Consider the following 14,079-nt stretch of genomic DNA (forward strand, 5'->3'; position numbering starts at 1 on the left):
CAGCGGCTTTTGCCTTGCAAGCAGCCAATCCAGGACCAAAGGTGGTTGGTTCGAATCCCGGCATCCCATATGGTCCCCCGTGCCTGCCAGGAGCTATTTCTGAGCAGACAGCCAGGAGTAACCCCTGAGCACCGCTGGGTGTGGCCCAAAAACCAAAAACCAAAACCAAACCAAAACAAAACAAAACAAACAAACAAAAAAAAAGCATTAGAAAGTGGTTGAGGGGGCCGGAGAGATAGCATGGAGGTAAGGCGTTTGCCTTTCATGCAAAAGGTCATTGGTTCGAATCCCAGCATCTCATATGCTCCCCTGTGCCTGCTAGGGGCGATTTCTAGCATAGAGCCAGGAGTAACCCCTGAGCACTGCCGGATGGGACCCAAAAACCAAAATAAAAAAATTTTTCAATTCATACTCAAGTCCCTCAGGCCCCACCAGAAGTGATTCCTGAGTACAGAGCCAAAAGTAAGTAAGCCCTGAGTGCCACCGGGTGTGGCCCCGAAAACAAACAAAATTGCCCTGCCAGGAGGACTCCTGGGCCTCTAAACGGCACAGAAAGTGCTCGAACCCCTTTCCTCTCTTTGTGTCATTGCTCTGAGACACCATGGAGGCATCCTGGAACCCCAGACTCCGGTTTCAGGCATGTACAACAGCAAGGGAAGAATGCATGACTGTGTCCACAGTAGCACATGCCTGCGGAATCAGGGCAGCTCAGCCAGGCAAGCAATTCAGCCTCGTGCTTGGTCCCAGCCCAGGTCAAGTGGCAAGGCCTCCTCCTCCAGGAAGCCTCCTGTATCTGCCCCCCAGCTGCTCCTGGTGATGAGGCAGATGCTCATCGAGCGAGGGCCACCTCAGGGCACAAACTGGATCGTGCCACCTCTGTGCCCGGTATCCCTTTTGTGGCAAACAGGACGCCTGATGGGGAGGGTGAATGTTTAATGAGACACCTAGGATCTGGCCAAGCAACCAGCTGACCTAAGCAGCTGCGGTTAATGGTCAACCTAAGAGGTCACATGGCCGGTCCCTGAGCCCTCCCTGCCTGTCCCCAGACCCGAGGCTCAGGCTCGCTCCGCTTTGCCCCCTGAGATGGTGAAAAAATGGTGGTTTTGGATCTTCCTGATTCTTGAACCATCCCTGGCTTCCCAGGATCCCTGGGTGAGGTCCTGGGCAACCCCTGGACTCTGCCCTCCGTCCCCTTTTTCAGTCCCAGCCTGCCTGCCACCCTCAGGCTCCTTGCGCAGTTTCACGGGACATTTCTTCGTTCCTGGAACGTACCTTGTTTTTCCACTGCAGACCTTTGCTCCTCCAGTGCCTGGTTCTTGGCTCAGCTCAGTCCCCTCCTCCAGGCAGCCCTCTGGGCCCTGGGCCACTCTCCCAGCTGAGAGCTGAGGCTCTTCAGAGACCCATGAGGATGAATAAATAAATAAATGCTCTGTCATTCTTTTGAATAGTAGAGGATTGTTTGGCAGACTCCAGTTGGACCTGGGGAGAAGTCTTTTTTCAAAGGTGTGATGCCCGTGGTCCTCCTCCAAGATTGCTCATCTTAGGACCAAGATGGCCCCAGAGTGGTCCTGGAAATATGGGCAGGTATTGGGGGAAGAATACTGGGAACATCTGTGCCATGGAAGAGGGAGTTCTCCCCTAAGAAGACAAACATTTTGTTCACAAAGACATTTGCTATCCTCTGCTTATTTCACCACTGTTGACAAGGAGGGCATTTGTCTCGCACGCAGCTGACCTGGGTTTGATCCCCGGCATCCCATATGGTCCCCTGAGCACTGCCAGGAGTAATTCCTGAGCAGAGAAGCCAAGAGTATCCCCTGAGCACTACCAGGTGTGGTCCCAAAACAAAAACAAAAACAAACTGAAAAAAATAAGAGGCCAGATAGATAGTACAGCAGGTAAGACATTTGCCTGGCACACGATTTGTACAGCAGACCTGGGTTTGATCCCCAGCATCTTATATGGTTCCCCAAGCACAGTCAGAGTGATCTCTGAGTGCAGAGTAAGTCCTGAGCACCGCTGGGTGTGGCTCTCCCCAAATTAAGATAAAAAAAGAAAAAAGGATTTAGGGGGGCTGGAGTGAGAGCAGTAGGGCATTTGCCTTGCACATGGTCCACCTGGGATGGACCCAGGTTCGATTCCTGCTATTCCATATGGTTCTCTGAGCCTGTCAGGAGTGATTTCTGAGCAGGATCCAGGAGTAACCCCTGAGAGCTACTGGGTGTGGTCCCAATCCCCTCAACCAAAAAAGAAAAGAAGATTTAGGGTAAGAGGTCAAGGGTGGCCTGGGCTAAGCAGGTGATCTTTGTGAGCCTCAGTTTCTCAGTCTATCAAATGGGCTAGCACTGGGCATTGCCAGACTAATAGGCCATTTTCCTCCTGCAGGGAGCTGTCCCTTTAACATGGGGAGGGGCCTGAGTGCCAGAAAGCTTGGCAGGGCTGTACTGGTGGCTGGTGGGCAACAGACTGAGCCCCAACTGGCCTGGAGACTGTTGGGCACAAAGGTAAGTGGGGCTGGGGGCTCCGAGAGGGGTTTTGGGCTCTAGGCAGGGCTGCTGAGGACTCTGTATGCTTGTGAGTGTGGCTGAGTCTGGAAGGTTCTGGGACAAAGTCCAGGGAATGGAAGCCTGGGATATGGCTGAAACCCTCCCAGGAATATCGATCCTACTGGGGTGCTCTGTGGCTTCCCGCCTGAGTCCTGAGAGTGGGTCTTGGGGTGCAGGGCAGGCCCACCTGATGCAGGACCAGCTGGGCCCTCCCTGGGGCATCTTGGGTGGTCTGTGCAGAGCAGTCTGAAGGAGCAGGAAGCTGGGAAGAGAGGGGGAACTTGCTGCAGTCAGAGACCCCAATAAACTGGGTCCCCCAGAAAACTGAGAAGGGCAAGTGTGGCTCTGAACTGGGTTTGTTCCCCGAATTTCTCCAAACCAAACCACCCACAAACAGAAGTGCAGGAGAAGGCCCTGCAAGGGGGCAAAAATTGGTCCAGGTCTGGGGTGCTGAAAACATAGGCCTGGCCTGCCTCTTCCTGGGGGGGTCATAAAAAGCACCCTAAATGGTCTCACACATTATGGGCTTCATGACTGAGCCCCAGGCTCCCCTGTGCCCGCTGACCTTCCAAGGCTCTTGGGGGCGCATTGTATAACCTCTTGTATAACCAAAGAATTCTAGGTGACTGGGGATAGGCCAGGGCACTTGGCAACAAAGAATGAAGTTACCTGGTCAGCCCTGGGTCATGGTGGTGGCTGAGGAAAGATCGAGAAGGGAGCAGAGGTCTGAGTGGGAATCCTGGCCGGGTCTTCTCCCGCTTGGTGACCTTGGACTCCCTCCTTTGTCAGTTATAACTGGAGCCCAGGCTCCAAATCGAGGATCTGGTGAGATGCGGGTCTGGAAGCAAAAGTTGATGCAGGAAATAATCCACACAGTGAAAAGATACAAGGACGGATTCAGAGAACCTAACAATTGGTGATAGTACAAAGTGATAGCACAGCGGTAGTTTGCCTTGCACATGGCCGAACAGGGTTCGATCCCCGGCATCCCATATAGTCCCAAAAGCCTGCCAGGAGCAACTTCTGAACAAAGAGCCAGGAGTAATCCCTGAGCACTGTGGCAAAACAAAACAAAACAAATAAACAAACAAAAAGGAAATTTAGCCAGGAATCCCACCTTCTGCTCCTAGGAAGGAAAGCAGGGTCAGAGTGGTAGCACAGTGGTAGGGCATTTGCCTTGAATATGGTTGAATATGGACCAAGGGCAGACCCAGATTTGATCTCTGGCATCCCATATGGTCCCCCAAGCCAGGAGTAACCCCTGAGTGCCGCTGGGAGTGCCCCCCCAAAGAAGAAAAATAACTTACTGGAGGAAGCCCGAAGAATGAGTCCTTGCCTTCCTCAGACTCCTGCTTTTTTTTTTTTTTTTTTTGGTCACACACGGCAGGCTCAGGGGACCATATGGGATGCCGGGATTCGAACCAATGACCTTCTGCATGAAAGGCAAACACCTTACCTCCGTGCCATCTCTCCGGCCCCTGACTCCTGCTTTTATTGACAAGAACCAGGCCATGCCATAGCATGGGAGAGTAATGAGGGAATAATCCAATAATCCCATAGGGTAGAGTATAAATATTAGGGTGGGATTAGTAACCCAACAGTTGGTGGCATGGAAGTGATAACAGGACCTTGGTGGTGTTTGGGAGGGTTAGCAGAGAAGGGCCAACTCAGCTCTTATCAAATCTTGCTCAAATCCAGCAACCATGAGAAACTTCTAGGCAGTGGGTTCAGAGCAAAACCACTGCAGGAAGGGCATTTGCCTTGCACGCCATTGATCTAAATTCAATCCCCGGCACCTCGTATGGTGCCTCTGAGCACTGCCAGGAGTGATTCCTGAGTGCAGAGCCAGGGATAACCCCTGAGCATTGCCAGGTGTTGCTCCAAAACCAATCCCCCTCCCAGTTTTGCAGAAGAAATAACCTGGTGTTGGTGGATCCTCACATGGTCTCTCCTAACAGATCTCAGCTTTCAGAGATTTATGCCCCCTCCCTCAGAAGCATTTTCTGCCTCTGTCCCCAAACCTGGTCCCCTTCTTCTTGAGATTTCCTGATGCCCCCTGATGCCAGGTCTCCTCTCTTAGGGACTTCTCCCTATTGCTGTTTTTTTTTTTTAACTTTATTGATTGATTGTTGAGCCACACCCAGTCGTGCTTAGGGGTTATTCCTGGCTCTGCGCTCAGAAATCACCCCTGGCAGGCTGGAGGTTACCATATGGGATGCCGGAATTGAACCGGGTTCCTCCCGGGTTCCTCCCGGATTGGCTGCATGCAAAGCAAATGCCCTACTGCTGTGCTCTCTCTCTGGCCTCTGCTGATTGTTTTGTCTGTGTTGTTGCTGTTAAATGCTGGTTTACCCTGGGACTGTCAGTCAGTTCCAGGAATTGGCATCTGTCATGTGTACTGGGGTTCCTGGCACATGGGGGACCCCAGGAACCTAAGATCAAAGGCAGTGTGTCGGGAGCCCCGTGAGACACGAAGATACTGCCAGGACTTCATTTATACCTGAGGCACATAATAGGGGACTCAGAGCCCAAGAGGTGACTGGATGGGCTGGAGGCCTCGAGCTCGATCCCCAGCAGGACAGGGTCCTCTGAACCAGTTGGAAGTGAGAAGTGAGCACTGAGCTGGTAGCACAGAAGCTCCCAAGCACTGCTGCCACTCTCCACACCCCCACTAGGGACTCAAACAAAGAGGAACAATTATTCCTGCTAGTCTCTGTGCAAACCTGTGTGCTGGCCACCTTGTCACGGGAGGAAAATTGCATATATATATATATTGCTTTTTGGGCCACACCCAGCGGCACTCAGAATTACTCCTGGCTCTGCGCTCAGAAGTCGCTCCTGGCAGGCTCAGGGGACTATATGGGATGCCAGGAATCAAACCCGGGTTCGTCCTGGGTCGGCCACGTGCAAGGCAAACTCCCTACCGCTGTGCTGTCTTTCTGGCCCCTGCACAGAGAGGTTGAGACACTTGCTTAGGTCACTCAGCAAGACACGTTGGTCTGACTGACCTCAACAGTGAAAGTGTGTGTGTGTGTGTGTGTGTGTGTGTGTGTGTGTGTGTGTGTGTGTCTGGGACTAAGGAGACACCCAGGCTTGGAGGGGGGTACAGGATTTGACTGACCCCACAGTTGCTCTCCCCTAATGCCATGCTCAGTTGGCGCAGGGCCCTTAGGTGAAGCTGGTGGAGGTCGCAGGGCCGTTCTGCCAAGTGCATAGATGAGACCCAGGGACGCGGCCAGTCTGAGAATTGTGGTGCCTGGCGGGGTGCAGCGCACCCTAGTGGCCTATTGGGGATTTGCGTTTGGGTGGCCCCAGCCAGAGGCAGAATTGCACATTTTTTCTATTTCTAGTTTTTCTCCTTTCTCTTGCCTTTCGCCTCTCATCTCACTCTTTTTTTTTTTATTTTTTGGTTTTTTGGGCCACACCCGGCGGTGGCTCAGGGGGTCACGCCTGGCTGTTTTCTCAGAAATAGCTCCTGGCAGGCACGGGAGACCATATATGGGACACCGGGATTCGAACCAACCACCTTTGGTCCTGGATCGGCTGCTTGCAAGGCAAATGCCGCTGTGCTATCTCTCCGGGCCCTCTCATCTCATTCTTACCAGTTAGTTCACACACTCACCTACTCACCCACTTGTCCACCCACCCACTTATTCTTTTTGTTTTGTTTTGTTTTGTTTTGGAGCCACACCAAGTGGCGCTTGGGGGTTACTCATAGCTCTGCACTCAGAAATAGCCCGTGGCAGACTTGGGGGACCATATGGGATGCCAGAAATTAAACTCGAGTCTGTCCCAGGTCAGCCGTGTGCAAGGCAAACGTCTTACTGCTGTGCTGTCTCTTCAGGCCGCAGTAATAACATTTAATAATAAATTTATTTTAATTTATTTTTGGTTTTTGGGCCACACTCGGTGATGCTCAAGGGTTACTCCTGGCTCTGCACTCAGAAATCACTCCTGGCTTGGGGGATGATGTGGGACATTGAGGATCTAACCCAGGTCTGCCCTGGGTTGGCCGTGTGCAAGGCAAATGCCCTATTGCTGTGCTATCACTCTACCCCCAAATTTTATCTTATTTTATTTTTTGTTTTTGGGCCACGTTTCAGGGGTTCCTCCTGGCTCTGTGCTCAGAAATCACTCCTGGCAGGCTCAGGTGGACCATATGGAATGCCGGGAATCGAACCTGGTCCATCCCGAGTTGTCCGTGAGCAAGGCAAACACTCTACCTCTGTGCTATCTCTCTGCCCCCCCCCCCACTTATTTATATTCACTCACTAGCAGGCATCAAACCTGGGCTAGCTACATGTAAGGTTGGTGCCAGGGGACACTGACCGCTCAGCCAAGGACCCTTTGCCCAGACCTTCTTGTCCAAAGGGAAGTTGAGGAAGGACCAAAGAGAACCAGGCACCTGCCAGAGTCTCCACTTAGCCTTGAGGGGCCACAGGGAGGGCTTCTGCTCCCTTCTGCTGCCTCCTGCGGGGCTCACCCAGGGCTCTGGGCCTGGCCTGACCCCCTTTTCTGCAGATCTCGAGGTGATAGCTGCCATGGGGGATGGCCGGGCTGATCACTTCCACGTGTGCACGCCACTGTTGGAGAGCTGGGCACTGTCCCAGCTCCTGGGCACCAAGGTCTACCTCAAGTGTGAAAACGTGCAGCCAGCCGGCTCCTTTAAGATCCGTGGCATTGGACACTACTGCCAGCAGGTGAGGGTGTGTGGGCAGAGGGATGAGTTTTACGGGAGGGAGGGGAAGGGGGGCAAGAAGTGAGGCTGGACAGAGAGAAGGGCTGGGGCTGAAGGGAGAAAAGAAATTGCACAGGAGAAGTGGAGGACAGGAGAGATGAAGTAAAGGAGTCCAGGAGGGCAGAAGGAAGACTAGAGGCTGGAGATATAGCACAGCAATAGGGCATTTGCCTTGGGTGCAGCAGATTCAGGATGGACAGTTGTTCAAATCCCGGCATCCCAGATGGTCCCCAGTGCTTTCTAGGAATGATTTCTGAGTGCAGAGCCAGAAGTAACCCCTAAGCGCTGCTGGGTGTGACCCAAAAACAAAAACAAAAGAAAAACAAAACAAAAAGGGAAGACTGGATAGAGGTACAGCAGGGAGACCAGAAGGACAGATGGAAGAGGGAACTACAGACAGGGCATGGTGGAGGAGCACTGGAGAGGGATGTGGGGGTCTGACTTTGAACAGACCTTCAGGACCCCTGGATGGGCCCCAATCCCAATTTTTCTCTTCCCAGGTGGCCAAGAAGGGCTACAGACACTTGGTGTGCTCCTCAGGTGACTCAGGGATTCAATGTCCTCAGGAATGGAAGGTGGGGGGTGTGGAGGATTAGCAGACTGGGGATGCAGTGACTCCAGGGCCCAGTATCCCTCAAAGTCTCATCAAAGTCCACTCCTCTTTCTACCCACCAAGACTCAGGAAAAAGGGTCAGAAACTTAATTCACAGGTATCTGTTGAGTGAATTGATGTCTGCATGAAGTCATCCTATTTGGAGATAAGTGAATATTAGGCATGGCTGGATCCAGGAACTCACCTGCTTCTCCCCCCACCCCTTTTCTTTTTGTTTTGGGCCACACTTGCAGTGCCTCAGGTTAGTCCTGGCTCTCGTGCTCAGAAATCGCCTCCTGGGGGCCAGAGAGATAGCATGGAAGTTAGGGCATTTGCCTTGCATGCAGGAAGGGACAGTTGTTTGAGTCCCGCATTCCATATGGTCCCCCTGAGCCTGCCAGGAGCAATTTCTGAGCGTAGAGCCAGGAGTGACCCCTAAGCGCTGCCGGGTGGGACCGAAAACCCTCCAAAAAATCACTCCTGGCAGTCTCAGGGAACCATATGGGATGCTAAGTATCAAACCCAAGTCAGTCCTGGGTGGGCAGCTTGCAAGGCAAGTGCCCTACCACTGCGCTATCTCTCTGGCTCCTCTCCCCTTCTTTGGAAATTTCCCATTAACTTTTAGACAGGCACCACAGTAGCAAGTGTGGTCCAGAAGTCCAGGCATGCCTGCCCTCCATTCTGCAGTTCTCCCTATACACAGAGCACCTTTCCAGGACTGACTGGGCTTTGTGTGGGCATGAGCTGGACCCTACAGCTAGGCACCAATCTGGCAGTTCAGTATTTAATTGATTCAAATCTTTTATTTGGTGGGGGGAAATCACACCCAGTGGTGCTCAGGTGTTACTCTTGGCTCTGCACTCACAAATTGCTACCTAGCAGACTACCAGGGGACCATATGGGATGTTGGGAATCGAACCTGGGTCAGCGGCATGCAAGGCAAAAGCCCTCTCACTGTGCTATCGCTCCGGCCCCTGATTGGTTCGTTCTTTTTTTTTTTTTTTTTTTTTGGTTTTTGGGCCACACCCTGTGACGCTCAGGGGTTACTCACTGGCTATGCGCTCAGAAGTTGCTCCTGGCTTCTTGGGGGACCATATGGGACGCCGGGGGGATCGAAACCCGTGGTCCGTCCTAGGCTAGCGCAGGCAAGGCAGCGCACATACCTCCAGCGCCACCGCGCCCGGCCCCGATTGGTTCGTTTCTTGACCATGTATCCACTCTGGGTCGTCAGGGGAAAGAATGAACCCCCAAGGGCGTGGGAAAAGCATGTCAAGTCCCCTAACCCTCCTGCTGCCACAACACAGGGGGCAATGCGGCATCGCAGCGGCTTACTCTGCCAGGAAGCTGGGCCTCCCGGCTACCATTGTGCTCCCGGAGGGCTCCTCCCCCGCAAGTGGTGAAGCGGCTGCAGGGAGAGGGGGCAGAGGTGTGCAGCTGGCTGGGAAGGTAAGGAGAATTGGGGGGTTCACCACTCCTTCCCCTCCTCCCCTCCCCCATTCAATCCCTCCCCATCTTACCTACCCCTCCCTCAACCTCGGTCCTTATAACCCCTCACCTCTAAAATTGGTTGGTGGGCACAGAACCCAACAGCTGAGCCCACTGCACAGCAGGGAAGGGAATGCTGCCATCTCTTAGCTGGAAGCTGGCATAGCCTCAGCTTTTTAGCCCTGGAGCTTCTGCCCTCCTCCTGCATCAGCCATGCAGACAGATGAGGGTGTTTGTGTCCCCAAGGGGCCCACGAGGGTCTCTTCAAGCTCCTGATTCGATGCAGGTATGGGATGAGGCCAATGAGAAGGCACAGGAGATGGCACAGCAGGATGGCTGGGTGCATGTGCCCCCCTTCGACCACCCGCTGATATGGTGCGTGTCCCACTGCCCGCTGATTCAAGCTGCACTACTGGGATTGATCTGGGAGGAGAAGGGACAGATTCTGGGGTCCAGCCCCCCCCCCCCCCATGTGAAGTGTACTATGCAAAGCTCCATGGAGCCTCTCCTGGTCAGGCAGCTTGGCAGGAGCAGACGTTGGCACATCCACTGAACCCAAAGCCTCAAGGGTGGGGCCAAGTGGCAGGACAGTGGGAGGGCGGGCACTTACCTTGCACGCAGCAGACCCTGGTTCGATCTCCGGCATCTCATATGATGCCCTGAGCACTGCCAGGGTGATCCCTGAGTGCAGAGCCAGGAGGAAGCCCTGAGCACAGCCAGGTATGACCACCAAACTAAATAAACCAGAACTTCAAGAGTCTCTTGCTCGAGAGCTGAGTGGAGAGGGTGGCACCAAGAGAGAGCCCAAGACCTGTCAGGGTCATGGGCAGAAGTGGCAGGTCATGAGGGCCACTGGGCACCAGAGACACACACATACATTGACTTTGCTCCCTTGGCAGAGCCTCAGAAACTGATGGATGAGATGAATGAACAGGAAAATGTGTTGGGCTATAGCACAGTGGTAGGCATTACCTGCACGTGAGGGACCTGAGTTTGATCCCCGACATCCCATATGGTCCCCTGAACCTGCCAGGAGTGTTTCTGAGCATAGAGCCAGTAGTAACACCTAAGTGCCACTGAGTGTGGCCTAAAAACAAACAAACAAACAAACAAACAAAAAAAGAAAAAAATGGGTGAATGTGTGAGGTAGGAGAGATTGCAGGGAGGAGTCGAGATGAAGTGGGATTCAGCTGCCTTTGAGGTCCCCTCAAATTCCACTCCTCCCTCCCCTCCCAGGAAGGTCATGCCAGCCTGGTGCGGGAGCTGAAGGAAGCCCTGTGTGCCCCACCAGGGGCTCTTGGTGCTGGCAGTGGGGGGTGGGGGTCTCCTGGCAGGCGTGGCAGTCGGCTGGAGGAGGTCGGCTGGCAGCAGGTGCCCCTCATCGCCATGGAGACCCAAGGGGCCAACTGCTTCCACGCGGCCGGTCCAGGCGGGCAAGCTGGTCACTCTCCCTAACATCACCAGTAGGCACTGGCTGGGTCCCTGCCCGGGGTATCCCCAGTCCCAATAGTGGAGGTGGGGCGGCTAAGTGGTTTCCTTCTCGAACCCCGGGGGACACTCCAAGAGGCTGTGCTCGCTTCTCCCCCTTCATCCAACCACCTTCTCCTGCCCCGTGTTCAGCGCTCAGCAGAGAGCAGAGGCTAGGTGGAGCCATGGCACAGTGGAAGGGCACTTGCCATGCACAACAGCAGCTGGACCTGGGTTCAAACCCAGCAGCCCATAGGGTCCCCCTAAGCACTGCAAAATCCAGGAAAAAAAACAAAGAAAAGAAAAGGAAGCAGAATCAACTGATAATCAAAGGAAAACAAAAGTCACCTTAACTCAGATTGTACCCTCTGGGGGCTGGGATGGCCTGCTTAAAGGGTTGGGGTGCCAACTTTGCACTGCAGGAGCCCTAGGCTACATCCCCTGACTCCTGAGCGCTGCAGGAAATGAAGAGCCAGGAGAAGCCATTGGCATCACCAGGTGTGGCCCAAAGGAAAAAAACAAGTAGTGGCCAGGAGAGATAGTATAGTGGGTAGGGCATTTGCCTTGCACACAGTTTGATCCCAGTTTGATCTCTGGCATCCCATAAGGTCCCCTGTAGCCCCACCAGGAGTGATTCCCTGAGTGCAGAGCCAAGAATCAGCCTTGAGCACCACCCAGTAGTGGCCCCCAACTAAAACACACTCCAAGCCCCCAGTACTCTGCAGACAAGTAGTAGCCCTGAGGACATAGTTAGTGATGCTCGACTCCGGCCCCCAGATCTGGGAGAGGAAGGCAGGGACTGCACATTCTGGGGGACTCCAGTAACACACCCGACAGGAAAGACACTCAGTCCTGAGCCTTTGTGCGGCAGTGCTGTGGGGGCACCTGCCTGCTTCCTTGGGGCTTGTGGGGATCTGACCCCGGCCTCATCCCCACAGCCCTGTGTCACCCACCCTCTCGCCTTGTCCCTGCAGTTGTGGCCAAGTGCCGGGGAGCCTAAGACGGTGGCGGCTGGGTGCTCTGGCGTGCACTAAAAGGTTCTAGATCCTCTCCGAGGTGGTGACAGACACCACAGGCTGTGAGTGCCGTGCAGCGGTTCCTAGGTGAGCACCAACTGCCCGCCCATCGGGTAAGAACCCCCTCACCCCAAGAGCCCTGGATTCTTCCGTGAGAAGATGTTCTTCCTCGTCTAGGTTCTTAGGGTCCTACTGGGCTGGAGGTTTCGTTCTCTAGCAACAGGGCAAAGGTGGAAGGGGTGCAGGTCTGGCTGTCTCATGCCCTCCAGACTTTAATTTCTTGAACCTCTGACTGCCCGTCCAAGCTCAGGTCTCTGTCAGTTCCCTGGGACTCAACTGCTCAGTCATCACTCCAATGTTGGGAAGCCTCCATGCTCCATGTCCTACCCTATCAGCCCCCCAACCGAGCTTGTAGACTTCCTTTACACTCCCACATCCTGCTCACAATAGCCTGGGCTTATTGCAGCCTCAGGATGTGACCTCCATGGGGGGGAGGAGTGGTGCTTTAGGTTTACTTTGGGGTTCTAAGAATCTACTTGGCACAGAACTTGCAGGGTGAAGGCTCAATAGATAGGTAGGGAATTAGAGATGAGTGAATGGAAACATGTTATGATGGATGAATGGGTGGACAGATAGATATGTGGAGGCATGGTTGGATGGACAGATGAATTGATGGACAGATGGATGGACAAATGGATGAATGGATAAATAGATGGATGGAGATGGACAGGTAGATTGATGGACAGATGGATAGATAGATGGATGGATAAGATGGTGGATGGACAGATAGACAGATGGCCAGATGGATGGATGGATGAGAACAATGAATGAATGGATGAATAGACAGATGGATGGATTGATGGATGGAATGGACAGATGAGATAGACAGGTAGATGGATAGATGGTGGATGGACAGATAGACAGGTGGGTCAGAATGGATGGATGGACAGATGAATGGATGGATAAATAGATAGATGGATGGATGAATGCATGAATGGATGGACAAGATAGGGTGGGCAGATTGGGTGGGTGCATAGATGAACAGATAAGATGGATGAATGCAATGAATGGATTGGACAGATGGATGGACAGCTGGATGAATGGACAGATGGGTGGATGAATGGATGAACAGAGAGCTGGATGGATGGCAGATGGACAGATGAATGGATGGACAGACAGCTGGATGGGTAGACAGATGCATGTATGGACAGATGGATGGATGGATGAATGCATGGATAGGCAGATGGATAGACAGATGGATGAATGGATTGATGGGTAGATAGCGTGGGTGGGAGGATTGATATAATTGGTGGGTGGATGAATGACTGGGTGGCTGCTGGATCAGCTGGGTGGGGTGCACAGTGTGAGTGTGGGTGGACCAGACAGGCAGAATGTGTCCTGATGAGCTCTCATGTCTCTCCTGCCCTGGCACACCCATCCCTCACCCTTCAGATGATGAACGGATGCTGGTGGAACCTGCCTGTGGAGCGGCACTAGCCGCCGTCCTACTCGGGTGTCCTGGGGGAGCTCCCAGGCTGAGGGCCACCTGCCCTCCTCCCTGGCCCTCCGTCGTCGTCATTGTGTGTGGCGGCAACAGCATTAGCAGCCGAGATCTGCAGGAACTGCAAGTCCAGCTGGGCCAGAAATGAAGTCCCCAAGAAGTTACTGGACACCCCCCTATAGGTGGCAGAGGGTTCTCTGTGTCAGCAACTGGCAGGGACCACAGCCCTGTGCCTTTGAACTGACCACCTCCTTCAGGAAGGCCCCCAGATTGATTCCCTGGGCTTTCCTTGACCAATAAATCTTTTCTGAGCTGAAGTTACCAATAGTTTTTTTCTTCCACCTCCAAAACTCACAAAAAGCAGTTCTGGGACAAAAGTGATGTCACGCCAGTCACACAGCTAGCCAGGACCAAATGCGGGTCTGTAAGGGACTGTGCCAGGTGAAGCCTCCCCTGGGAAGCTGCCAGGAACAGAGGGAGGCTAGTCACATGTCAGACCCAGATTATCAGGACCTGTCCCTGTTATAAGCCAGAAAACTCCTCGAGAATATTTTCCTTTTTTCTTCTTTCTTTCTTTCTTTCTTTCTTCTTCTTTCTTTCTTTCTTTCTTTTCTTTCTTTCTTTCTTTCTTTCTTTCTTTCTTTTCTTTCTTTCTTTCTTTCTTCTTTCTCTTCTTTCTTTCTTTCTTTCTTCTTTCTTTCCTTTTCTTTTCTTTCTTTCTTTCTTTCTTTCTT

At 53.1% G+C, this 14,079-nt stretch overlaps 1 pseudogene; it reads left to right on the forward strand.

Annotated features, from left to right (window-relative positions):
- The first annotated feature begins 2,434 nt into the window (after positions 1-2,434).
- Positions 2,435-13,658, forward strand: LOC126030694 (serine dehydratase-like; annotated as a pseudogene).
- Positions 13,659-14,079: the final 421 nt, after the last annotated feature.

This window comes from Suncus etruscus, chromosome 15, assembly GCF_024139225.1.
Source record: "Suncus etruscus isolate mSunEtr1 chromosome 15, mSunEtr1.pri.cur, whole genome shotgun sequence".
NCBI lineage: Eukaryota > Metazoa > Chordata > Mammalia > Eulipotyphla > Soricidae > Suncus > Suncus etruscus.